The sequence below is a fragment of the Zophobas morio genome, unplaced genomic scaffold (genome assembly GCF_036711695.1).
Source record: "Zophobas morio isolate AGI-343-1 ecotype UQ-CSIRO unplaced genomic scaffold, CSIRO_AGI_Zmor_V1 ptg000009l, whole genome shotgun sequence".
NCBI classification, from domain to species: domain Eukaryota; kingdom Metazoa; phylum Arthropoda; class Insecta; order Coleoptera; family Tenebrionidae; genus Zophobas; species Zophobas morio.
The window spans coordinates 9,459,791-9,485,372 of record NW_026972114.1 but is presented as its reverse complement, the minus strand read 5'-3'; positions in this window follow the sequence as shown (position 1 = coordinate 9,485,372).

Here is a 25,582-nt window from a genome sequence, read left to right as displayed (position 1 = left end):
AAGCAATATCACACTAATTAATACGGGGTAATTCATAAAGTTTAAGCGTTTTCACTTTCTAAATTAATAACAAGAATAAAATTAATTGCTTAGCAGAAACTTCCATTAACATTTGACATTTGTTGCTTTATTTGTTAGTGGCTTCCTTCAGAGTCGCTTCTGCTTATACTTCCATCCTCAAGGTTTTGTGAAAATTTACTTTGCTAAAGTCTAATGGCACCTTTAATAAAATGTTTTGCGAAAGTTTCGTAACAAATTATTGTTCACTCATTACGATGTTTTACCATTTTAATCATAATACCATCTCAAATTTCAAAATTCCTTTGGATAACAACCCAAGTTTAAAAGTATTACGATGTAATTTAAACTTCTTAGATTTTTTTTTATTTGAACTTTTTCCATACTGTTTTCTACTATACAATAAACATTTGTTCTGGTATTATGTTTAAAGTTAGATCTGTACAAATAGGAATGTTCCTTTTAATTTTTACTGCAACTAACAGTTACCAAAGAATATATTCAATGTTATATTTTCTTAAATTTAACTCTTTTTATAAAAACTCCTATCTAATAATTTTAAACTAGAAGTTGGACGAACAATAAATATTTAATAGCGCAATATTAACAAGAAGATTACTTTTTCTCTCAGAAGTTTTATTTTTGTTCTTTGAATCGATGCAAATAACTAAACCTAGACATGGTCGCTGTGGAATAAGTTGCCAAGGGCGCTCAAACGAGAACAACAAAGGTTGAAATACCATTAAAATCTGGCTTTAGCGGCATCCAGTAAGTGACGAGATTTAGTAGGAATTGCTCTCAAGTAAAATTCACAAATATTTTGTGGTCCTTTGTTTCCACGATGTGATTTTATGTCATACATGAAGAACACATTTTCAACGACCGAAAGTTCAAAGAAGGCGGCATCATGTGCTAAATGTCCTTAAACATACTTGCTATAACTCACTCAAGAGATATTTATTTTCAGAGAAAGGCAATTCTGGTATTTTCAGAACGTTATTTTTGCAGCCACCACAATTTTATTCCCTGGTGAGACTAAAGACGGTAATATCTGTATAAACGGTGAGAGATGAGCGTGTACCAGGGTTGAATCTCATGCGGGGGATGTACTTTTGAAAATTTAGTGTAGTGGAATAGAAGTGACAGCACTATATTGTGTTTTAAAAAAGAAATAAATTGTGATTAATAGAAGAGACGTTTGTATACATAAGAAATACATTTTCAGTTTTTTTCAAATCTGTTTTTCAACTACCTATTTTTAAGTAGAAAATTATACTGACAAAAGTTGGATTGAAGGCTAGTGTCTTAAAATTTGCTAAAACTTTACTTTAAAAGAGAATTTATTTTTTTAAATAAATCTAAGTATTGCGACGAAATTTCGGTGTGACGGACGGTCCGGAAACTCGCCGATAACGTATGGTGGCGGCGTACCTAGGTGCCAAGCCTTTGGCCGACTAGGGCCGCTGATATAACAAACATGTGGTGGCGCCTTTGGTCAGGAGCGGCGGGGGAGGAAACGCCGGGGTTACTCTCAAGCCGGAGACACGGATCTCAGGTGGTGTGCACCCGCGAAAATAAGAAAATAAAATAAAACGGCAAGAAATATTTTCTACAATAAATAGAGTTTATTCGCTGCCACCAGCTACACGGCTAAAATAATAAATCACCAATAAGACCCATTTCGCACTTGTAGCAAACAAGATTTTTTCTACAATCGCAGCAAAATTTAAAAATAAACATTTCAAATGACATTTCTTACAATTAATTTAAAATTGACACTTGACTTGACAATATTTAGATTTTTATTGATAGAACTTCAAGTAACCCACTAGTAACAAATGAAGCATGTTGGTTGTGTTGTAGGAAATTGTTTATCAACAAAAAAAATGTGCCTATTAGTGTTAATGTAGTGTAATGTACCTATGATTCGATCAAAGAACTAAGGAAACATTATAAAATTATGTCTATAATTATAAAAACATCAGCATGTGTGATTCCGAAATCCCGTCCGACGTCGAACAGGCACCCGAAACCGCCCTAACAATATTAATTCCTGAAAAGTATACGAAGCAACCTACAATAAGTTTAACAAATGGTCAGAAAAAAGTGCACTCTATTAAAAAAAAAAATTGATTCTGGCATATTTTTCCGAAATATCCTTAACTCTAAAAGCGTCAACTTTATGGAGTAACTACTCGATGCTTCGAACTACAATTTACGTGAATAAAAAATCGACATTAGTAAATACACAAACGTTATCCCGTTCTTGAAAAAAAAGCAGACTTAAAAATTCAAGAATATTTTCCAAAGAAGAAATAGAAAAATTTATTCAAAAAGCGAATGACACAAGTTATTTATTGATGAAGGTAAAACGATTATTTGCACTTTTAACAAATTACTTAATATATTAACATTTAAGGTTGCATTAATTGTTGGCATATCCGGCACCTGCAGAAGAGAAGACTTATATTTTTGAGCACAAAAGAGGTTGAAGTTGTATCGACTTAAGGGGACTCGCTAGACGAGGTATAACATTTTTTTGGTTTTTTGTATGAAAAAATGATATTAATATAGATGTATCATACATCAAACTGCAGCTTTTTTCATATTCTAGAGGGCAGAGACCAGTTCAATCAACTAAAAAAATATGGCTGAGAAATATCGTAAAAAAAGCACCATTGTATGTTTTCTTTTCAAGTTTTTTGAGTCATAACCATCATAGAATCGCTTGAAAATTCGCACATGGATAAAACATCACTTTTTACAGGGCGCAGAGTCATTAAATGTTTGTTAGTGGTACAATTTGTTTAAATAATAATGTGTTTATTAAAATCAAAATATACCACAAATTAATGCAAAATACGTCGAATAATTTTAACAGGAATATCAGAGGAAAATTAATGATCTATTGGTTAGCAGAGCTTTTAACAAAAACTAACAATTATTGAAAAAAATGGGTATCAATTCGACAGGATTTGAACCGTTAGTTCAGTACTTTGCGCCACTAAAATTTACGGAAGCGACTTTCCAGGTAAAACCCTTATCGCCTCCTCTACCATAAGCTGATTGTTAGAGTTCTCGGCTGATTTTTCTAATTTATGGCAAGGAACTCAGTTTTATAACAAGCCGCCAGGACCGGCCGTAATAATCTATTGTTAAGGAAATTAACTTTTACGCAATGAGGTACTATCATAAAACCGAATTAAAACAGGGGAACTATAATATTTTTACTCCACTCAGTATCCTGAATTCAATACACATGATTACTAAAAATTCATTGTAATATTATTGTTAATATATATTTTGCTTTGTTAATTAATAAAACTAATAAACATATTTATAATAATAATAAAAAATATATAAAATATAGCTTTTGTTTAACACGTATAAGTAGCTAAGTGTATCTACTACTTATCCCAGAAAGGATGTGTTTTAAAAAGGCCCTACGCCCAGTAACTTCTCCCTTAATTGTTTACTCGAAAAAAGTGCTCGTATATGTTTTCATTTGCCGAGAGATCATTTTCAAAATATATTTATAATAAAAATATGCAAGTCTTGGTGATGAAAAATGTACTCCTAATAAATTATTAAAGTACATAAAAAAATAGAAACAAATTTTATTTATTTTAAAAAAATCTCTCGCAAAGGCAGGTTCCTCTTTCTTCTTGAATCAATTATTTCAGGCAATACTGCGCCAAAGTAAAATCTGCCATCTTTTTACATATATTTCTTCGTCTTTATAAATTTTTTCTCTATTTATTCTTTTGGGTGTCCATACAACAAAATAAACTTGTGAAATACCCGTTACAAGATTTGTCCCTGGACTTGAAAGTAGTAATCATGATTTTTTTTTTAGTTTCAATTCTCTGTCTGTCAATGTACAAAATTTGATTTTTTTTTTCTAACCGCTTCTTCGGGAGACAAATCTTGCGATTTTGAAGGGCATTTAATTTCGACTAATGCACTCCTATCCTCTAGAACCCTGTCTGGACTAGCAGCCAAGTAAGGAAATTGTTTTGAAATAAACAAGCCATACCGTTTAGTTTTTATATTTTTATTTATTTCAAAACACTTGACAGCTTTTTCCTCACTTTGCTGTCCATAATATGTATGACTATTACCTCTAAATGTACTGTACAACAGAGACTCTACAGTTTTAGCTATTGCTGTAGTCGGTCTAAGTTTGTAAATACGTCCAAAATTTGAAGCCGTAACCCTAATTTCTCTTTGTTTTGCCCAAATGTGCTTGTTGCCTAGTGTCTATTTCAATTTGGTCTAAATCCAAAGATAATTTTCTCAAAAAAACCTCTTTGGCTGTCACAAATGTTTCTACATCCATGACAGGATTTTCTAAAAAATATTTAAACCATAATCGCAGTCGGGACCAGCTTACGTAAATTTTTTTACGACACATTTTTTTTTACAAATACTTTGTCTAAGACGAGCTTGTTTTATAGACGAACAATATTTTTTTGTTATTAAACCAGGACCGTTTTAATCACAATATATTTACTTATCCCCTCTAAAAAATTGATGACGTAACCTCAAAATTTTGCTAAATAAATCCTATCTAAATTGTATAAAATATGATGAGTCTCTTCTTGTGATTTATCATTCCATTCTTGTTTTTTGGATTTGCATATACAGGATGACCCCAAAAATTAATGAATGCGTAAATTTATTTATTTTATTGATTTAATCAGGAACTACAGAATCCAATGCTTTGAAATCTTGCAAATGTTTTAAGGTTATAAAGAGTATAATAAATTTTTAGTCAAAATATATTTGCTTATCCCCTCCAAAAAATTGATGACATCAGCTCAAAAGTTTGCCGTATAATCCTATTTAAAATTTACAAAATATGATGAGTCTCTTCTTGTAATTTATCATTCCATTCATATTTTTTGGATTCGGATATACAGGGTGACTCAAAAAATTTAATGAATGCGCAAATTTATTTTATTGATTTAATCAGGAACTACAAAACCGAATGCTTTGAAATCTAATGTGAAAAAAAAACATAATAGGCATGCAGTCGTCACGTTTCCGATAGCGAGGGAAGTACTGTCTAAACTCTTTGGACCAATTTTTTTTTATTTTCCCATTATTCCATTTCTCAATTTTTCAATGTTTCAGTTTGGAATTTTGCAATATTTCGTTTCTTCAATTTTTCAAATTTTTGATATTGTGTTTTCTCGGTTTTTAAATTTTTCGATATTTTAATTTTTCAGTTTTTAAAGTTTTTTTAGATTTCTCACTATCTCGACTTTTCGATTTTTCAGTTCCATGATTTTTCAATTTGTCGAATTTTTAAATTTTAGATTTTTTGTTCTCGATCTTTTTTCAATTTTCTGAGTTTTCAAGTTTAGATTTTTTTTGTTGTTTAATTATTGGATTTTTAAAATTTTTGTTTTTTAAATTTTCCTATTTATCAACTTACTGGGATTTCAATGTTTTGATTTTTTGATTGTTCAATTTCTCGATTTTTTAAATTTTTAGTTTTGATACGATTTTTTTTCAAAAATTTTCAGTTTTTCAGTTTATTAACTTTACGATATTTCAGTTTTACGATTTTTAAATTTTTTTATTTTTCAGTTTTCAATTTTTGACGTTTCTAAATTTTTCGATTTTTCAATTTTTCGATTAACTGATTTTTTGATTTTCCCATTTCTCTATTTCTTGATTTTTCAATTCTTTCTTCAAGTGTGATTTTTCAATTTTTCGATTTCTGGATTTTTCGATGTTTCAGTTTTGGATTTTTTCACTTTTCCGATTCTTCAATTTTCTTTCCATTTTTCAGTTTTTCAAGATTTCAGTTTTGAATTTTTTCACTTTTTCGATTTTTCAGATTGCCTTCCATTTTTCAGTTTTTCAGTATTTCAGTTCTGAGATTTTGCAATGTTTCGGTTCTTCAATTTTTCCATTTTTTGATGTTTAGATTTCTCGGTTTTTCAATTTTTCGATAGGTATTTTAATTTTTCAATTTTTAAGTTCTAGACTTTCCGTTAATTTTTTTGTTTTCGTTGATGTTTTGATTTCTCGATTATTCGATATTTCAAGTTCTCGGCTTAGATTTTTTGGTTTTCCAATTCTTCGATTTTTAAATTGTTTAATTTTTAGATTGTTTAATTTCTTGATTTATAGATTTTCCAATTTTTCGGTTTACCGATTTTTTTCATTCAAAATGTTTCAATTTTTCAATTATTAAGTTTTCGATTTTTCAATTTTGAACCCATGAATTCATTAGATGCATTACCCTCATTTGCAGTAGATATTTACAAGGCACCCTCCTCATCTGCGTCAACAAATACTATTAATTTAAATAATTGTACTGTAAATGTTTATACTAATTAAAATGTTTTTGTAAATTATTGTTTACTTACAATAACAGTGCGTAAAAGTGAGAATTAACATACTTTTTTACGCACTCGTATATCACTTTTACGCACTTGTGTCTAAAAACGTGCCATTTCGAAATTAAAATGACAATCAAAATGTCCACTTTATGTAGCGATTGTAGAAAAAATATTTTTACAACGAATATTATAACGAATTGCTAATAATAAACATCGTGAGAACAAGCCAGAATAAAAATACTTTGAATAAGTGAAGCAAAACGGAGTAAAAAACAAATATATGAAAATTTTAAATTTTTCCTGGGTCTAATTCCGCCTTTTAAGAAATTACAGGTAAGCGAGTGTTCGTGTGGAAAATAGGAACACGAAGAATAGATTAAAGAAAAATTGTGGAAAATGGGGGTTAGTAAACGGTAATTATGTTTCATTGTTGTAAGAAAATGCGACCTTTTAACGCAAATATAACAAAATAAACATTATTCATTTACGTTGTTCTAGACGTGTACTGAAAAAACGACATTACAATACTAAGCCTGCGCTTTTCACATTTCCTGTAATTTGCTCATTGTGTACACTTATTTCTGCTAGAAAATTGCAACGAATGAACGTTTTTAACTGTGAGTGAACATCCACAATGCAGTGTGCTCAATTTGGAGACAGGTGTGTAACGAATTATTTCAAACAAAACTCTCCGCTCGCCTTACATTCAACACCCAACAAATAAAACGCTAGTCACCGATTAAACAATAGACTATAATTCTGAGTATTACTTTGTATGCCAAAACAAACCCAAAAAAATGAACATTATGCAAAACCATCATGTCAATGACAGCCGACAATAGCGACCGAATTGACACGGAACGTTGTACAGGTGAACGAATGACTCGTTTACCTCTCCACAAGCACCGGTATGACGATGGTCGATAATAAACGCAATCAGAAAAGCTTTCAACGGCCTGAAAAGTCTTATCCACCGAGCGTCTCTCTAGACACTTGAAGGAAACTCCACCATTGTATACAATATTAAAATTGCATTTGAGCCGGGATACAAGTTAAATTGAAATTAAATTGCAATATTACGGGGTATTTTCGGGGGAGTCTGCATTGTGTACTAGAATTCTTTAGGCTTCTCGGTTTTGTAGAGATTAAATTACGGCACATCTACATATAATGAGAAAATTAATTCAAGGCGGGTTTCTTTGCATTATAATTTCAAAAATGATAGCGAAAAAGCCGGTTTGGGGATTTCTGAATGGGCTTAAACGTCGCGCGAAAGGAACAAGTTGGAAGAGAAAAGAAGCTTCCGGACATAAATACTCGGAACGTTATGTAAAACTTATTTCAAAATTTAAAATAATTAAGTTATAAGTTTGAAAAGAGACCCTTCAAAATATCTTTGCCGCAGATTGAAGTTGTACAGTGCATTTGGGGTAAAAATCCAACTATCGAATAAGATTTTGCGTTATAATATCATTCATAATAATAATAAAAATAACAGTGACAAACCAAAAAAAAAAAAATCGTCAATTTTTTATGCACAGTCTATAATTTCAACTAGTTTGGATAATCTGTAAAATTGATTGCGTTCGGTTAAAATTATTATACGATATATTCGTAACTTTGTTTCAATTACTGGTTACCATCATTATGAATGGGATGTAGTAAATTAGTTCGAACACATCAAACATTTCCACGTGTTTATGTTAACCTTACTCACAAACTAAATATATTGGAACTAAAAGCTTTGTTCGTTGCAACAATTTCCCTTACTCCTGTTCATAATAGTGGCCAACGCTCCTCCGAGGTGCTATTCGTACAACCTAGTTTTATGTTCTACTCTGTAGTAACTCCAGTACAAACAATTGATGTCAGCGAACGTAACAGTTTCAAAATTTTAAATTTAATTTGTTAGTTCAAGGTTAGTTTTGAGTGATACTTGTTTGTCTTGGTTTCAGCGTTGGTGCTCAGCGATGTCCGTTTGTTATTTAATGTAGGAAAACTAGAGTTCTATGCAAATAGAAAGACGTAGATAAGTATAAATAAAAAATGTATTCTTCCTAAAAACAAAAAATGAAGTCTTTCAAATGTCAATAAACAAATGTCGATAAGCGTGATTTTTCTGCTTAACATTATATTTTTTCGAAATTCTTAGCTTTCTGTAACAGAATACATACTAACACATAAAAATACCAGCATATTGTTTTGGGTGAAGAACTTTTAAACATTTATTTCCCTATCAAAAATTTGTATAACGGATTAAAAGACGAAGTCATTATTTTTACAGATTTTTGCTTTATTCAATCAAAAAGCAATTGCCAATATGACGCGAGTTTATGTATCTAGAACATATTTTCTATCGATCGCTATTTATATAGATTTTAATCTATGCAAATAACTATTCCAGCAGGTGCAGTAACTAGGACATGTTTCCTAATGACTATCGACGTTAACGATGATATTGCTCTTGTTCAGAATAACAGTTTAAGCTCAAAACTTGATTGTAACCTTGATGTAATAAGAGTACACAAAGTTATAATTTATTAAGGTCATGTATATCAAAATAAATATGAGTACAAGATATAGTAAATACATGTTATTCTTGTATACGTGTGACAATTTAGGTTTTTCCTGAACAAACCGTTTCTCATAAGTACTAAATAAAAAAAAAAGAAACTAGAAAAAGCAAGAGCAATTGCAGTAATAATTACGACATCACAGTCAAGTCTTGGGGAGTCCCCTGATAAACAGGAAACTTGATTTTTTTATCATAGAGTTTTTGCGAATTATCAACCATTACTGACGTTTTGTTGTTACCAACTTTGGTTGAGGTTTTCGGGGAGTTTTTGGTAAATAAACTCTTGCCGAATCGCTTTTTAACAATAATAGTTAGTGGTTGACTTCTTTGTCGTCTACCCTTGAGTACTCTAACTATGACTTACTTAAAATGTGCAAAAAATAATGTTCAAACTTGGGTATGATTAAAGCTGTTTTTTTTTTAAGTAATTGGGCTAGACGTTTGTTTATACGCATCTAATTCTGAAGTTAGTGCTTTCAGTAACCAATTATTCAAGTCTAGGTTTCAGTTCTCATCATGTTTATAAACAAAAATATCAGTTACCATGTTGAATTCCCGCATAATTTCATGAATTAATTTAGTGATAGTGTCTGCTCTAACACCGACATCTGAGCACGCGGTTATTCCACAGCCCTTAGTGCAGAATATATTAAAATTTTAAGGCAAATTGAAGAATTATGTTTAAATTTTTAAAGTACTTGATCAAGTTACAGTACAGAAAAGAGTTAGAAATGTCGGTTTTTTGAAGTGTAAGTTTTCTTCTACTTAAAACTTTATTATTATTAAATGTCTCCAATTTCGTTTCCATGAATACTACGCCAAAAGACACAATGTTTATTGCCGCAAAACTGATACAGTCTAACAATCAATCAGTAAGCAATAAATAAATTTTTATTTGTCGATCATAAGCGAAGCAAGTATCGTAATCGAGCCAATCGGGTAACTTTCTACTTTCATGTTTTCTCAACGTTCATGATCCCTGGAGTACGAAAAAAGTAGCCTTCCGTTTTCGTTTGTCGGTCGTCTCTGTGGTCCGCTAATTACATTGCATAATTAACATTACCTGATGTTATGAAATAATATGCTACTGTACTTGTGGTTTACGAATCTACTTTAATTCTGTTTATTATTACATTGGTTTATTGTTTAATCCATCTTGTTCGTTAGACACATAATACGAAGCAGTATAACAGTTAGTGTACTTCAGTGCACTGAAGCTCTTTTTTTTTTGTTCTCTGTTCGCTGTATAACCCTCTTTCGGAGGGTTTTACAGTGAACGGCAGCTCTTTAGCCGTGGCGGGTCGCGGTTCGGAGAGTTCTTGTTATTTTTTTTTTGTATTAAGCGCCACGTAGCTTCCTGTTGGGGTAGTTTACTCCGCTACGTCGAGTAAACAGTCGAGAAGAATCAAGCCACAAGAAAACACAGAAAAAAAAATTAAAATATATTGATTGGATAATAAAATTGACATGTGTCGATTAAATGAAATTCCTCTAATATTTCACGCAAAAAAAAACAAACTACCATTAGCGTCCAGAAGGGACTATCACTGAAATATAGATACTCCTAAAAAAATGCAGCAGAAAATAAAATGTATTGATGCGTCCTCGGACAAAACTATCTTGCGATATGATAAATAAAAAATAAAAAACTTCCAAGAAGTTTGATAAAGATAGCTGGCGACTAAATGGAAAATTAGAACTATAGGCCGCTAGAGTGGACTTAGCTCGTAACCGTAGTTGTCAGCAGCTCCTCTCCGTCTGCATTGGAATTGTTAAAAAAACAGCGGCGTCACAGACCTCTGGATCCGAAGAAAAATTTCAAGGTTAGCGGCGGCTCCGTAGGAACAGCAGCGAAAATCAAATGTCGTCGGTTCGATATGGTCTGTTCAAGGAAACGAAAGAGACGACGAAAAGTTACTCACTGCGACCGCATCAACGATAAGCTTAGTTCCTCCAAGAACTCTTTACTTGGGTGTGGTGATAAACGAACGATAAAATTCCTCTTTTCTGTGGTGGACGATACGAAAACGGCTCAACTAGACCTCTTGCCTCGAACAAAACGATAAAAATCTCTATCTTGAGTACTTCCTCTTCGTCCTTCTACTTCCTTCCTTCAGAAACTCCACCAAATTCTTTTCGAAAACTTCTTTTCTCCTCTTCGGCTACATCCTGGCACTTCCTTCCTTCAGCAACTCCACCAAAATTTTCTCGAAAACTTCTCTTCTCCTCTTCGGCTACGTCCTGGAACTTCCTTCTTCCAGGATCTTCGCCAAAACGCCTCACGAGAACCTCTCTCTTCCCCTATCAGGTCGATACTCTCGACTCTTCTTCTACGCGGGGTGGGAGTACCAGCGCATTAGCAGTGCCACGATGTCGTTTGACACTCCCGATAGGCATCCATGAAGTCTTAGATGTAGACACGTAAAACATTTGCATCCCCAATAAAACAACCTCTTTTTTTTTCTTCCCCCTATCTATCTCAAACGAAGGAATGAAACAAACCAAATGGAACGTTTATCTCATTCAACAAAATTGAAACGTTACACTACCCCTCACCAACAAAAAAACTGATAACGCGAGGTGTCAATTTTTATTAACATACTGACGCTATGGCAGTAACAAGGACGGTATCTGCCGCGTACCAGACGCCTTACTAAAAAGGAACATAATCGGTGTGGGTCAAATTCGAGTGAAAGTCAAAATCATATAAGGGCAAATTCATTTTAAGTCTCATGTTGTTACTACCGGGCTAATATTTATAATAAGGAAATAACTATCGAAAAACAGTAAGCATGCCGGACAATCTATTGGGTCACCTATAAAGATTTATATGTTCGAAATATCAGAACCCGACTGGAAATAAGGTTTCAACTGACTGACATGCCAGGCGCGAGCGTCGGTGCCGTTTTCATATTTCAGGTCATAAACTAAAGGTGACCGGACCTTATGAACAGTACACAGAAGATACCTAAGAGCAAGATGAGCGGTAAAATCTTTTGCGGTGTTTGAAACAACAACATTTCTCTTCCAAACTTTCTCTCCGACTTTAAATTGGTAATGACGCCTTCTCAAATTATAGATCCTTGCATTTTTTTTTTATAGTTAGCGGTCAGTTTATCCTCGACTTTTCGGTACAAGTCCGGTAACTTGTTAAGCTCCGCTGCAAAAGTTTTCATGTCATCAACGTCGAGATCGAAATTTGCGTTAGGATTTTCTTTATGACTGTAATATTGTCCAGAAACAGTAACGCATTACTTCGTGGATTGCTGTTCTTAAAGCATGACCGATACGAGGTATTTGCAGATCCCAATCTTTTTGAGAATCTTTAATAAAACATCTTAGTGCTGTTCCGATAGTTCTGTTTATGCGCTCTACCGGATTTGCTTGGGAATGGTACCGGGCGTTGTACCAGATATTTTTAATTTTGTACTCTGCGGCTAGATCTTTAAAAAGTTTACTAGTAAACTGTGTACCGTTATCGCAAATCAAATATTGGGGGACACCAAACATCAGAAAGATTACGTTTTCCAAAAAGTCCACCACGGTTTTCGCGGTTACTTGACGTGCTGGCCTTATCAAAACAAATTTACGGTGGCAACAATAAGATAGGAGTTTCCTCTACGAGAACGTGTATATAAGGGCCCATTATGTCAATAGAAACGCATTGCCAAGGAAATTTGATTTTTCTCTGGGCACCCATCAAACCCAACCTAAGGTAATAAGGCATAAGGTAAACGTCGCGCCTCATTTTTGGCCAATAATAAGACTCAGAAACTTTGTGGACGGTCTTATAAAAAGCAAGATGACCGGAAGTAGGGAAGGGCTGGCCTCGAGAATTTTTTTCCGGCATGATAACGGTACAACAAGTTTCCAAGGCGATATATTGGTTTGTGGAACTCGTAAGTCTAAGGGGCGATAATGATAAAGGTAATTATTCTTGATGGCATAACTGGGAAAATTGTCAGGATCGCTTTGTACCTTCTGACGTAGCTCTACGTATCAAGGATCTAGGTCCTTCAGATCTACACCTAAAAGATCTACATTCAGTACTAATGATGGAGGGGTGATATGGGCGCGCGAGAGAGCACCAGGAACCACCTTAAGCTTCCCTTTCCGGTGGACCAATTCGAAGTTGTGCTGGGCCAATTTAACTGCCCATCTAGCTAGTTTGCCGGATGGTTCTTTCATGCGGTTCAACCAAAGGAGAGAGTAATGATCTGTTATAACCTTGAAACGGGTTCCCTCTATGTAAGGCCTGAATTTGTCAATGGCGAATATCACGGCAAAACATTCTCTTTGTGTTGCACTGTAGTTTCGCTCCGCTCAAGACAGACTCCTACTGGCGAACGCTATCACTTTTTCATCGCCGTCTTGAATTTGAGTGAGCACACCACCTAGACCTGTTTCACTAGCATCTCTCTGTATCACAAAAGGGCAAGAGAAATCTGGATGAGAATAGATGCTGAAATGAGGGCATTTTTCATATTACGGAATGCCCCTTCTGCGGCGTCATTCTACTCAATGGCTTGATTCTTGCCTTTGCGTTTTATCAAATCTCCAAGGGGTGCCATGAATGACGAAAATAATAATGGAACAAAACGTCGATACCCATACACATACCCATGAAACGTTTAATTTCTGTTGTGTTTCGTGGTTTAGGATACTTGACGATTGCTTATATTTTTTCTGTACTGGTTCTGAGTCCTTGAGCGTCTATCATAAATCCAAGATAATTTAGGGAAGCGCGAAAAAACTGGCATTTTTCTATGTTAATCGTGAGTCCTGCGGAATGCAAACGATCATGAACTGCTTGCAAAAGTTCAAGGTGTTCCTCAACAAAGATGAAACTGTTATTATCACGTTGCAGGATAAACAAAGACTTTCGGCTCAAGTTCTGGACCTAAAATATAATCCATTAGCCTTTGTTGGCACTGAGCAGAGTTCGAAAGTCCGAAAGGTAAAACAGTAAATTGAAAGAGGCCACGACTAGGTACTGAAAATGCTGTTTTTTCTTTGGATTCGGGAGTTAGGGGTTTTGCCAGAATGCATGTTTTAGATCAATATTTGGTGTCACGCAACATATTCAAAATATGGTCGACTCTAGGGAGTTGGTAAGAATCGAACTTAGTGACGGAATTAAACAAAATCGGTATTCTCCGGTTGATGTCTTTTTCACGAGGAGCACTGGTGAGCACCAACTACTAGTGCATGGTTCAACTATTCCAAGCGATAGCATGTTATCAAGGAGGTGATTCAGATGTCTCAACATAAACGGGGACATTTGTTAGTGTCTCTGGCGGAAAGGTTTCGCGTTACCGGTATCAATATGCTGTGTGATCTTGTCGGTTCTTCCAAGACATCCTTCTGGCGCTAATTCTTTATATTGTTCAAGGACTGGTTCAACTTGTAACTTTTCGTCACTATATAAATTTGGTCATGATTCCAAACCATGTCGCCAACTTTTAGAACTATGGATGCATTGCTTAACAAGGTACGTTAACGGATATACTATAAGATGCTTAATAGTTTTGACTATTTTATAGTTTAAACTACATACACATCTCGAGCAGGAGAATTATTTAAATTACTAATAATATCTCGTAGTTCGTTAAATGACAGTTCTGTGAAAGCAAACTCATTTGATATATTCAAAGTCATGCTAGATGTAACATATTTGGGTGTTCAACTCTTCAGCAGGAAATGGAGACTCTTGATAAACCACGCTTTTATTATTTAGATGATTTAGCAGTCCCAGACAGCTTTAGGATTTTTAGTTTTAGAAACATATACATCATGGGCTTGTTTTCTAGTTTTTTGATAATTGTCGGGTCCTTTTTTAACCTCTTAACCTCTGTTTTGATCTCCGTTGCTTTCTTGTCTGTTTCTTTAATAAGTCCCCACGAAAAGCACCGTAGGGGTGAAGTGTGTGTCCCCGTCTTTTAATCTTTTAATCCAAAATTTAATTTTCAAAAATTATTCTTTTTGTATACATAATGAGTTCTGTTTGTTGTAAATGTAAGAGTTTGGTGGTTAATTCTACAACTTGTACTAAATGTAAGAATGTATTTCATTTGAGCTGTTTGCGTTCCTTCAAAAATTATTCGTTAATTGCTGATGATGTAAATTCAATTAACTCCTGTCCTCGATGTGATAAATCCAGTAAAATTGACCTTGAAAATACGACGATCACACTCCTGCGTGAACAGAACGAGTTTCTTAGAGCGGAACTTGATGAATTGAAGAAGTCCTTCAGGATTCTGTTAAACATATTTTAGATGAAGTTGAGGAACGCGTATCCATGTTATTTGAGAATTTACGTGATGATCTAAAATCATCTATTACGACGTCTGTTAGACAAGAATTTGATGGTTTTAAGCCTGTGGTAGATACTATTTTTAAAACCAACTTAGGGTCAATTTCTACTAACCAAACACCTGCTTGTACACCCTCTGAAACTGATAAACCGTATCTGCCGAAAACCCAACTATTTAATCGACGTAAAATTATTTTACTGGCTGATGGTAAGGGACGTAATTGTGTCAAATTACTCAACGAATATCTATCACACAATGAATACGACGTTTCTTCCATAATCAAGCCCAGTGCATCTTTTGAAAAGACAGTTGCCGATAATATTTCGACGGTTCACTGTCAAGACTTCGTTATGATATTTGGCGGAGATGTAGAAGTATCGAGTGGCAAAATACTGATCATGATATCTTCAACGACTTAGCTTCTGACAAATTTAAAAATACTAAGATTATTCTTATTGGTTATCCATTTTCGCCAGATCGTCCCGTCTTAAACAAATTTGCACATGAGATTAATTGTCAATTACATAAAATTGCAACATCCAATACGCATAATAATATGTTTTTCCTTGATGCAAATAAATTTATATTTAGACAGTTTCAATCTCATATTTGCAATGTTCATGCCCTAAATACTGCACCTATTTCTCCGATAAAATGCCAACATTATACTTCAGCTCCTAGAAATGAAATATTTATCACTCCTATCAATAATTCAACTTCTATGCACGGTAAACCTCAGTTTTTTCGAGTCGGTTCGTCTGCGTTCCCAAATTTTAAATAAAAATAACTTAGTTTCACGTCTAACGGCATTCAATTCTCTAAGTCAAAACACTTCACTTAATAGTACTTTCACCACTACGACTCTGAGCTTTTTATATCAGAATGTTAGAGGCTTAAACTCCAAATTTGACTCATTTTCTAACAACGTATTATCTTGTGTTGACGAGGTCGACGTTTTAATTCTTACTGAAACATGGTTGCATGAGGACGTTGCAAATTCAGAACTATTTCCTGACAACTATTGCATCTTTCGCTGTGATCGAAAGAATAAACATCTGGGTGTTGTCAGAGGTGACGGAGTTTTGATTGCCATCAATAACAAGTTTTCGTGTTGTACAGTTGACGTTTCCAATATTACCAACGCTATTCCATGCATCGACTTTGTGGGATTTGAAATCTTTCTCTCCAATTACTTGCATTTTTTTATCTTTACTGTTTATATCCCTCCATCTGTATCTATTACTGATTATGTGGATTTCTTTGATCTCGTTAGCAGTCTTGATCAAATCCATAATAATCTTGTTCTCTTCGTAGGTGATTTTAATACTCCTAAGTTTGGATCCGAATTAAACAATAACTTCAGTCACTGCCTTAATAACTTTGTATCATTTTGCGGCTTCTGCCAATATAATCATATTCTGAATAACTACGACAGTTTGCTTGACCTTATATTTTCTACGTTTCCCTACACCGTTTTTAGATCTGATTTTTTCCTTGTACCAGAAGATCCACTTCATCCTATATTATAATTCCATATTGATTTGGTGCCTTGCAAGAAAAGTAGCAATTTCTGTTTTAACTCTGATGACGCTGGATTTAATTTTAGAAAAACTGATTTTCCTTGTCTTTATGACTTATTATTAAATTATGACTGGTCCAATATATACAATTTTAGCAATGTCGATGAAGCCTGTGAACACATGTACACTGTCTTATATTCTCTATTTGATTTGTGCGTGCCCAAAGTTGGCTCTTCCAAGAAAACACGACGCATATACCCTCCTTGGTTCCACAAAGAAATTATAAAATGTGTTCGACTCAAATCGGTCATGCGTAGTAAATATGTGAAGACTCATAAACTGTACTTTCATGACCAGTTTCGGAAACTTAAATCTAATGCTAAGAAACTCATCACTAACGCATATACCGAATACCTATTGCAGATGGAAAAGAACATTACCCTTAATCCAAAAAAGTTTTGGTCCTTTGTCCGCTCAAAGAGAGGTGTTACGCGTATTCCCGGTACAATGTTGTACAACGATGAATGCAACTCTGATCCTAATATTATTGTTAACTCCTTTGCTGATTACTTCAAAAGTGTTTTTATTGACTCTTCACCTCTCACAGACGATGTTATTTTCACGAAGGTTAACAACACAGTATCGGTTACATATATATCTGAAGATGAAATTATTGGAGAATTGAAGCGTATGAAGAACTATATGACTTCTGGACCTGACAGCTTCCCAAGTTTCTTATTAAAAGATTGTGCCCATGTTCTCTCTAAACCGCTTTCACATATCTTTAATATTATGTTGAAGTCATCTACATTTCCTAATATCTGGAAATTGGCACAAAACTGTCTGGTACTAAAGAAAGGGGATCCCTCCGAAGTCACAAACTATAGGCCCATATCCATCTTATGCAATTTTTCTAAAGTATTTGAGAGCATCTTGTACGCTCGTATTTATACTTCTGTAAAAAATATATTTCTGAATATCAGCATGGGTTTATGCAAGGAAAATCCACCATTACTCATCTAGCATGTTTCTCCCAGTTCGCTTCTAATGCGCTAGATAGAAATAGTCAAGTTGATGTTATATATACGGATTTTCAGAAGGCCTTCGATCAAATTGATCACTACGTCCTGCTTAAGAAACTTGAAACCTTTGCTTTCTCTAACTCTCTTCTTGCTCTTCTGAAATCTTATCTTCTCAATAGGCGTCAACAAGTTGTACATCGTAAATTTAAATCTATAGTTTTTGTCTCAACATCAGGTGTCCCCCAAGGATCCAACCTTGGACCCCTTTTATTTCTAATGTACATCAATGATATTACTGACGCGCTGGAACCCTGTAATAAATTGCTCTTCGCTGAGGATTTAAAGATCTTCATGGAAATCGTGTCAATTGCTGACTGTGTCACATTACAAAATTGTCTCAATGTTCTATCCAAGTGGTGTAGTTCTAATCGTCTTCGCCTAAATTTATCTAAATGCAGTATTGTATCCTTTACAAAAAAACTCAATTACAATATATACCCATATTCAATTGAAGGAACAGTATTACACCGCAATTTCAATTTCAAAGATCTAGGTATCCTGTTTGATGCTCAACTTATGTTTAAAGAGCATATATTTAATGCTATCAATAAGGCATTCAAAATCTACGGTTTTATATATAGAAACTGTCGAAATTTTACCAATTTGACCACTTTAAATACCCTGTTTTGCTCATTGGTGCGACCTCACCTTGAATATGGTGCATCGATCTGGTACCCCATCTATAGAACATATAATATGTCCATTGAAAAAGTGCAACGACGTTTTTTAAAATTTCTCGCCTTCAGAATGGACGGTGCTTATCCTGTACGTGGCATCGTTTACAATATTCTCTTGAATAGATTTCAATTTTCTTCTCTAGAAACTCGAAGAATGTTAACAGTCTTGCGTTTCCTTTATAAGTTAGCTCATGGTAAAATTGATTGCCCCTTTATCTTGAGTTCCCTTCGGTTTAATGTTCCTCGTCCTGGGCTGCGTTACGCTCCGTTCAAATTTTTCATCGATGCTTAGATTTTCATGATATACAAATGACCAATCCGTATTATAAATATCACAAAATTTATATAAATTTGCAGCTGTGACAGGATATATAGTTTTCTTTGTCGCCCAAGAATTACATAAACAGATGCGCTTTTTAAATAATATGCCAGCATGATCCGAAAGGTGGTAGTTAATTGCATTACAAGAAAAATATCCTTCTTCCACATTTGTAAGTAGATTATCTAGACAGACATTTCCGTGTGTAGGTTCACTTATTGTATACTTCAGGTTAAAAGATAAATATAAATCTGAAAATTCTGATAATTGTTTATCAACTTCAAGAAAATTAATACTAAAATCGCCAGTAATGACTATAGATCTTGGTGAAATACATACCCTTTCATAAAGATTATTCATTACGTTTAAAAATATATTAAAGTCTCATTTAGGGGGTGTGTAAATTACTACGATAATTACATTAAATTTATCAGATTCTGCAGCACGTAGTTCTATATGTTTTTCCACAGATAGCGATATAATGTCATTTCTGCTCACAAATAAATTTACAACAGTAGAATGTTGAAAAATAGCAACACCACCGTGAATATACGACGACCTACGAAAACAACTAACTAATTTATAGTTATCAATACAAAGAAACTCTAAATATGTTGCTGAGGGTAACCAGTGCTCAGAGATACAAAGCAGTGAGACATTCAATTGCAGACTATTTAATTCTAGAATTTTGTATCTTATACTTTGACAATTTTGGTGAAAAACTGTAAGCTCTAAGTGCTTTCTGTGTTTACTACAGTTTGAGGAAAATTTTGATGTTTATTACGAGGATGAAAGTACTTGTTAGCATAGGTATTGGCAGGCCAAAAATTCGGATCTTTTAGAGTAGCTTCATACCTAAGGAGAGCTCTTGCTACAAACACGCTGGAAGTCTTCTTTTTTATTAAGGGCTTCGGGTTTTTCAACGCTAAAGTCGGCACGGAGGTCCAGGTCTTTAAGTACACCTAGTATATCTTCAGTTGTTTGTTGAGAGCTGAAATTAGAAACATGTATTCAGCAATTTCTTTCATGTGGTAGAAGTTTAGTTTTAGCACCATTGATTATGCTTTTCAGTGGTCTTAGTTTGTGCATTGGGCCAGATTTGGTACAGCTTTTGAGTTCTATTTTCCTGTTGATGTTGAGGTACCGATGTTAATATCGAAAACAGTTCATCACAAGCGAAATCAGGTTTATGAACAATTATGTTGGCATCACCAAAAGTGTTAGCGAGCGCAGGTTCTTCTGAGCCCGAGGAATCAGAATCATCTTCCCTCAGTCATATGTTAACTATTTATTTTTTGCAGAAACACATTACTGTTCCTTCTTACTGAAGAATATAAATTTGTAGAGGGTCTAAAGCTTAGTGTATATGGTTTTTTCACTTTTGAACCCATTTATTGTATAAATCCAACGCGAAAAGTAATGAAAATGCAGAGAGCGTCAACAAATGCGTGCGTTCACTTAGACCGCTAACTAACTCCTCATTTTACCTATTAATTAAATTCATTACATATTGGAATCAAGCACAAAATAGATACCAACATCGATGAACAAATATTTATTGTTTTTAGTTTTCTGTATGACAAATAAAAAATAACATTGTAACTTTTTGTGCTTATTAAGAACAATCAGTTTTAGAAAGCCTTTAATTTATAAGATCCAAAATTTAGAGAAAGCAATTAAAATTATTGGGTATTTAATGGTCCATTAAGACTTACTTGTGAGAATTTGATTTGTTGAATTTAATCGCATGATTAATTCATCGTAAAATTAAATTAATGATGCTTCTTTAGACCGGATCGACTTCACTGTTTAAGGGTAATGCGCAATCACTATACATAATAATTTTATTCAACTGAATAAATATGAGTTAATCAAAGCAAGTGAAGGACTGAAGTATTTACTAAATAAAAATAAACCACGGCTGTAATTTCTCTGTATTGTGCCTCATTTTATCACTATTTGTTTTTATCGGTGATTGTAAGCCGACGACGTTAAGGTTGACTCTGTCAATAAGGGATCTAAAGAACCATTCCTCATTTCGATAAACAAGTTAGACGATGGCAAGATTACAGCGCCGCTATATTACGCGAGATCGAATTGAGGTTAGTCTAATTTTAGCCCGAGTTTCCCATCTTTCTATTAAAACTTACCATAAATAATTTTTTATCAACGTTAAAATACAGACGATAAGTCTCGTCTCTTCCGTACAACGCCATAATCGCCCACAACATCATGTTGGAAGTAAAAGGGAAATGAAAAAGCAAGATAAGTGAAATTTGCCATTTATATTTTTTGTAGATTTTATACTCCCGAACACACATGTCCGCAATTCTTTGATCTTTCCTCAGCATCTTTATTCCATTACAATCCTTCGATATTGACAAAAAGGAACAAACAGGGACTAACAAAATGGAATCAGATTCGATTCGTCTCAAAGCTCTCAACGTATCTGTTTTTTATGTATTTTAATTTAATAATCTTGTGTACATTTTTCTCGAGATATCTCACTGTGAGTTTTTACCTTACCCTTACCGGAAGTTGGCGCGCATGAAAAATTTAATATCCGGAGAGGAGTCTTAGAAACGCCGTCATGATAATGACATGGGTATCGAAGGCAGGAGGGAAACTGACGAATTGCGGAATATGGGCTATTAACGGAACAATTTGTATCGACGACGCTATTTTCGTCAAATTTAGGAAAACAGGTCAATTTCTTCCAATTTTTGTCTTTTTTCAAACGCCGCATTTTTAGTATTGACTTTAAGCGAGTAAACATTACACAAACGAGTTTATAACTCATCTTTAAGATTGTTTACACTTACATAACATTAATGACTCTTATGATTAGCTGAGACGTCTGCTGCTGGAATAAATACGGTAAGGAGGCTCATCCGCGTTTATTTTACGACTTATTACGTGCAATTAAGTGGAAATTGGAGCAATAAAAACGACGGACTTTTACGGCGAATTTACTTAATTGATAATAAATCAACACAGCCTCCATTCGAAAGTGGAAAATTTTTGAGTTGTTTTCATTAGAATAATTAGTGCAGGGCTGATAAAACCGAGAGCAAAATTATAGAAGTTAACTGGTGTTGTCGTCAATGCCAGCGCTGTGGGGGACTCTCGAGAACATATTTAAAACTTTAAAGCACTTAATACTTATAAATTCCTTTGATCTATAAATTTGAGGAACCACAAAAAACTGAATCACTTAAAATTGTTGTTCGAAATTTTGTAAGAAGTTGTAAAACGTTAACAACGTTTGATGTTTGATCCTTAAAAAAAATTAAGGGAAAATGAAATCTGCGTTTTAAATTATCTAAAAATCCCCCGAATTTATGTACTCTTGTATATCTGTTGCGGTGCGAATTATTAAGATCTTGCCAACAAAAACAGGAAACTCAGAGGCATAAACCATAATAACATAAATTTGAAAACTATTGAATCTGTTAATTTTATCTAAATTCTGTCGTTATTGTTATTATCCTTAATATTGTAAACCTTTTCAGTTTGTTTATTTTCACATAATTGTTGGCATCTTGTATAAACAGGGGCATGCGATGTTACAAATTTCAGACGCGATTTACTAAACAAAATCAAAATTTTGTTTAGCGATTTACCATATTCATGATAAATAGCTTTAAAAAGAGTAGCTAAAATTTCAGAGCAATCGGTTCCGTACTCCCTAACCTAAATTGAAAAATTTTGTTCAGTAATTTTGATTTTTTTTACAAAAACCTATTAAGAAAAATGTTCTTTACTGCCGACATCAATACATTAGCAGAGTTATACATATATCCTTAATGAAACTATCTGTTTTCATTTCTTGATACGTGACGGCTAAATAATTGAATTTTAATAAAAGTGTTTGGTGTCTTGTTTAATAGCACATTGAATAGATTTATTATTTATTTATTACGTTTTCTTTTATTCTAAAAAATCAAAGGTGTGATCACAAAATTTGCTGAATGTGAAAATATCTGTGGTTTAATGGTCGACTCCTGTTTTTATATCACAACTGTCAAATTTACACTATTCGGATCTACTTAGCAAACTGAGGGCCCTGCAACTGAAATGCAAGATGTCAAGTCAAGTCTCAATTGCGATCAGTGAATTTAATTGTTGTTCAGCTGTGTATTGTGTGCCTTGTACATGGATTTAGACAAGTGAAAATCGTAGACGGGTTCAAGCTAGTAATTATTAACTCGGAATCGTTAATAAAAAGCGGGAAATCGGTTTTGTGTTCATGGATTTGTAAAAATATCATACTAACTTCATAAAATACACTGTATCCTGCTCGAATGTTGCTTGTATAACTTCCGCTTGGCCTTTTTTTGTACATAAATAATTTCATGATTATAAAATCGATTACAGATAAAACTAAAATTTTTTTCAAAGTAATTCGTATTTTATCAGTTTTTAGATCAAAAATCAGTCAAATATTTGAACTTTTGAGGATTAGGAAGGTGGAGGCACAGGGGACGAGCGTTTTCACAGCGTGTTTAAGGGGCTATGCAAGTCACAAATCAAACAAGAGGCCGAGACAAAGACGTTGGTAAATTGAGTAAGGGGTTCAGGTAAATAAAAGCGCAAATTGAGCAGGGGACGGAGACAAATACGTTTGGGGGCTGTGGAAGATACTCCAATCAAGTAAATAATTAACCAGGAAGATATTGTTGCAGTACCGAGAAATCCCTTTGGGCGTTCGTATTGAAATATCTGGTTTTGACAACTGGTTCACTTTGAGTAGTAAATAATTTCAGAAATTGACGAATTGAATTTACTTGCTAACGTTCAATTAACAAAGCATTTAATACACTATTTCGAGTTAATTCTTAATCTATTAGCACAGTATTATGATGCGTGATTTTGGTGATGATGGCCTGTTATTTATTATGTATCAGTTAACTTTTTTTTTAATTTTATTGTGTTATCTGTTAGCTCTGTTAGCAATTCAACACTCTTCTCCCCCATGTGTTTTATCATTTCTGGTTGTATTTCGTCGATTTCCGGCACCTTCTTTATTCTGATTTTAGTTATTGCGTCTACTAAAGCGTTTAGTAAAATTTTTTTTTTCATGTACTGTCTCCTGTTGTGTTGTTAAACTTTTCTCTGCCGTTTCCTCAGTGGTTCCCAGTAATTCCCACGTAGTATTCTCTCCATGTTTGTATCTTCTTCTTCTGTTAATATCTTTCCGTCCATGTCATTTATGTTTTTTAGTGCACTTTCTTTCTTTTTTCTTAGTGTTTTTGAGGTTCAGCTTCCCACTCTTTGACCTTGACTTCTTTTACTAACCTTTTAACTGTTTCTCGTTGCTTCTTATTCTCATTATATACATTAGTTTCTTTGCTACAGCTCAAGTAGTTTTTCCACATAAGATCTCCTTTTTCTTGACTCTTCCGTTTCCGTCTGTCTGTCTGTTTGTCTGTCTCTATCCATTTTTATTAGACACGTAATCTCCGAAACTACTGAACCGATTGTTGTCAAATTTTGTATGTATATTAGAAATATCATGTAGATGGTCAAATTCTAACCAAAATTTGATGACGTCATCCCAAAATTCTAAAATGATTTGAATATTACACAAAAATATGCTCATATACTTGTAGTGTACGAATCCACTTTCAGTTTTTTTGCTAAACGTTCAAATTTTCTCAAAAACTTTTGCAACGTATAATAACGTTTTATTCCCGACACGGTTTGAACGTCTCCGTGGCGCAGAGAGTGGCGGCTTGCGGTACTGCAAATGTTTTTCGATTACTACTTTTCTTCTATGCTGTGACTAGAATTATCCATGTTGATAACGGCATCACAAATTTTTTATTGGTCAAATTAAGAAGGAGTCATCCCTTTTTCTAGAAAATGTGAAGAATACCCACGTGTTTATATAATACTAATTTTGGACGCTTTCACGGTCGGAATCAATACATGATCGTTTTCAAAGTTGGAACCGTGTTAATTGAGTTTTTGGGCTCAACGTTTCGCACACTTTTGTAAGTGGCATCTTCAGGAGCAGGGTTAAGAATAAGGCACAAGAGCACGGTAACTCAGTATGTCAACTATACCAGAAGCGAAACTCTTCTTTATATGATAATGATTAAAAAAGAATTATAATATTGAGAACATTTTGTTCGATAATGATTCATTTAAATCAAGCTAACTTCTACGTGACATTCTTTCGACGTATAAACATAAATAAACACTTGAGCTTCTGACTGCTATTACCCACAAGGGGTATTATTAATGCCTCTGGTTTTTACTTTACAGCGGTTATTATAAAACGGAAATCGTGAAATCACATTTTATATAATTTTTTAAAGAGCTGGATTATATGTACTCGTATAACCTTCGACCAATTTTTTATTGTTCAATTTAAGAACCTGATTTATTAGGTTTGCTTATACAGACTCACTCAAAAAAAAATGAATCAGTCAATTTATTTTATTGAATAAATCAAACATTTCAAAACTGAATGCCTTGAAATCTTGCAGATATTTTAAGGCTATTGTAAGCATAGTAAATTGTTAATCAACATATATCTGACGTGTAAAGAAAAAACTCAACTCGAAAATGTTCGATATCTTTCATTGTATTTCAGGAGCGAGGGACGTCTTGTCGAAACAACTTTCGAACAATTTTTTTCTACTTGAGCTCTTATTTGCCCCACATACTTATATCCATTGCAGCCTTTCGTAATATATTCTTAAAAGTTTGCCAC